Raw genomic sequence first — 4081 nt, forward strand, 5'->3', positions numbered from 1 at the left:
AAAGAATTAATATATAGCATGCACGGTAAAGGTACAATATCACCTTGGATTTTTCTACCCAAAATAATTGCTTCAATAATGTTGCCTATTATTTTTATAATTTCGTACTATATTTTAACTGGCTTTCAGTAATTTTAATATCTTAATTACATTTTTCTCACCAATAATTCAATATATATTATCATATATATTCATATTTGAAGTGAATTAATTTGTCAAATACTGTTCACATGTGCTCTATTCAACCTACGATCAACAAAATTATTGCAGTAAATGGAGAGGAAAAACCGTGTGTCGGAAATAGGCTAATCTTAATCATAAATTCAGAAGTGAAAACAATTTGCACTCCGTCACCGCCCACCGGATTAATTGAATTATAACTCTTTTAATTTTGATTTTATCAATACTTGCAATATACTATTTTGAAGGTAATTAAATGAGCTACAACTTTCTCTATCATAAATTTTACCGTAACTTCTCTTATTTTGAAATGGCAAAGGATTAAAGGACTCGAAAGACGCTCTGGTTGTACACTATCAATATTTGTGTAACAGAAAAATAATAAAAAGCAATAATTGGTCAGTAAAAGACCTTGAATTTTCATTTATATACCTTTATACGTATCTTTTATTATTTTAAATAGATTTTTGAAATCATGAAATCATGAGCTTTTTCCAAATCCTTTGCACTAAAGTTATGGTATTTTCTAGAATCCGTCAAGATCTCTTCAACCAAGTTGATTCCAGAAGGAATACGATTATTTCTAATTTTGGTGAAAATGGCACTCAAAAACTATTTGCTTTAAACGAAAAAAATTTGTATGCGTCTTTTATCTGCATGATAGCTCACTCATCTTACACGCAGAAGTACTAATTTTAAAGCTTATTTTGAGTACTATAAAACCCCATTTTCATATCTAGCTTAATATTGTTCTTAGAACAATTTATAGAACACCGATTTATTAGGAATCAGCATCACCTGTCAGATGTTGACTGTATCTTATACTAAATCTTATATTATTTTAGCACATCTCAGCTTCTTTCTGGCAATAATAATGTAGACATTACATTTTTCTTATTCATAATCATAAATATATTATACTTTAATATTGTCTTAGCCTATAAGTGAATGGAAATGTTTGGCAAATGACAGTTGTTATTTGTTTTTAACGTCAAACCATGCATTAAATATAAGGATGTCAAATATCTCCCTTCCGCCTTTTTGTATTATAAACCAAGAGCAAAAAAGCGGAAGGGAGATATTTGACAACTTAATATTTTAAAAGTCAAACAATGATAAGCAGTTTTTTGTAATTTTTTCCATTTATTTCTATGATCTAACTATATTTATGAATCAAAACACATTCTAGAAAATTTCCCGGACAAACTTCAGGAAGATTCATGAAAATCCGAATTATAGTTTAGGAGGATTAATGAAACTTACATTGTTACAGAAGAATTTTATATATATATATATATATATATATATATAATAAATATATATATACATTTGTACTGTACCTATAATTGTACATATCGCATACCCTTCCCACCCCCCATCTCGGCTCATAATCAAGAATTCTCGCATGACACGACCCCGACCGCTCAGCCTGTCATAAACCTCAAAATCATCATCCCTCGCCCTCTCGTGTTTCCGCGTCACGTTCGCCGTTCGCCGTTCGCCGTCCGCCCTTTTGTCAGATCGCCAACGCGCCATAGTAGTCCGCCGTCGGGTGACAAAACAAGCGCGCCCCAATATCTTTACTGCGGAGGACGGGCGGATACGACAACCGACACACCAACTAGTGTCAGAAGTATCGAGGCAAAAGATCGATATTGAGTACTTTAAAAAATATCTAATCAAAATATCGATGCCAAAAAATATCGTGGCGAAAGTATCGATAGTACTCAATATCGAATTCTGAGTACTTTTCATAAAAAAAGTGCAAGAAAGATCTAAAATTCATTAAATATCATATCACAACATTCGAATGATTTGTATTGCTTGTATCTGATGTGTTAAATCAGAATCATTTTCAACATTGTAAAATTTTAACAGTAATTTTTCAATACTAATTTCAAATTCTATACTTCTTCAAAAAAAGACAAGTTTAATAGTTGAGTACGAGGTCTGTTCAAAAAGTACCCGGAATTTTCGTTTTTTTCAAAAAATATTAATTATTCGTCTACATTAATGTGGTCCCCTTCAAAGTAGTCCCCCCCCAGATATATACACTTATGCCAGCGTTTTTTTCAATTTCGAAGCACCCTGATATTCACTTTTTGATATGTCCTTGAGCACTCTCGGCGATTTTCTTCAATCGAGGAAAACCGCCGTCCTTCATGGTCTCTTCAACTTTGGGAATAGGAAAAGCACACGGACCATATCTGGTGAATTTTTGCACTTTGCAACACTTTATTTCATTTTTACGCAAAATTTAATACAATTCTTTGACTTTTCAATTCTTCCATTGTAAAAATCGCCGAGCAGAAAAACACGTCGAACCTTAGCGACTACCACAGACAAAGTAACAGTGAATATAGCTGAAAATTTCATCTACTTTAGGGGCATGATACCAACAAATAAAAAAAATTTTGACAATCAGACACTCCAGACCCGCGAAATTTAATTATTAGTAATTCCGGTACTTTTTGAACACACCTCGTATTTTTGATTAAAACAATATAATAGTCTGATACTATATTTAAAATGCAATAGTTTATAAGTATTTTTAAGTACAATAATATTGTTAATATTTTTAAGTAAAATAATATTTTATAATTGTTGAATATTATATTAATAATATATTATATTAAGTAATTTTAGCGAGCATGCAACTTTAACGTTACATCTTTACATAAAAGTGCAATATGAAGCTCTTTGGAAAGCAATAAACATTCAGTTTAATGACGGTCAAGATAATATTTCGACACTTGTAGAGAAACATCCTTTCGGAGCGATGGGATTTAAAGTTTAAATGGTTCCGAGAAACTCAAACCCATATGTTTGCATGTTGGTATTCAAAAATTTCAATACATGAGTATTTTACGAAAAAAAAGAATCGAAATATAATTATTTAAAATAATAATACTCAACCATTTCAATATATTAGTATTTTGCGTAAAAAAGAATCGAAATATAATTATTTCAAATAATAATACTCATCCATTTCAGTATATTAGTATTTTGCGTAAAAAAGAATCGAAATATAATAAACGCAAAATGTAATATATTGAAATTGATGAATATTATTATTTGAAATAATTATATTTCGATTCTTTTTTACATAAAATACTAATGTATTGAAATGGATGAGTATTATTATTTGAAATAATCGTACTTAGATTGTTGAATATGTTTTTATAAAACATTTAAGGTACTTTAAATCATTTTATTTTTTCATTGTACATAAGAGTAATAAATAAACATCTTTATTTATTAGTGTGGTCATATTCATTTTGGGTTTTTGAGCAATTATTTCTTAGACTAATGACCCTTCGGGATCATTATTTGACACTTCTTTGAACAATTATGACCACCTAGAGAGACTATTGCTTTGCATTTGGCAATGAGTGGGGTTCATAGATTACGCTGATATATTATTATTAGATTCTTTTAGAGTACTATCGACGAAAAGAATCGATATTGGCAAATAGATTGAGATAAAAAATCGATAGCAAAAGTACTCACTATCGACCGCAAAGTATCGATATTTACTCAGTACTCGATATTTCGTTCTAACACTACACCCAACGGCGTGTGCGGTTTATGACCCGCGGCGACGGCGAACGAGAGGAAAGGGCGGCGGTGGTGGTGGGTTGAGGAAACGTTTGTCTCGCAATCGGCGAAGAGATTCGAGAGAAATCTGTGATGATCTCAGCAGAAAGACGGGATGTCGATTCCGGCGGAATATTTGTAAGCGTGCGGTGGCGGTGGTTTATTGATATGTAAGAGAGAGCGATGGATGGGGGACGGATTGATTTGTAGTTTTGTTGGTGAGATATAGATTATTTTTTTCGCTATAAACTAGTAAGTTCAAGCGAATAAATTTTAATAAATGTTACTAACACTTACTCTGACA

Source organism: Ctenocephalides felis, unplaced genomic scaffold (assembly GCF_003426905.1).
Source record: "Ctenocephalides felis isolate EL2017-DRISC unplaced genomic scaffold, ASM342690v1 CF-g0.4_SCAFFOLD_01170, whole genome shotgun sequence".
NCBI classification, from domain to species: Eukaryota; Metazoa; Arthropoda; class Insecta; order Siphonaptera; family Pulicidae; genus Ctenocephalides; species Ctenocephalides felis.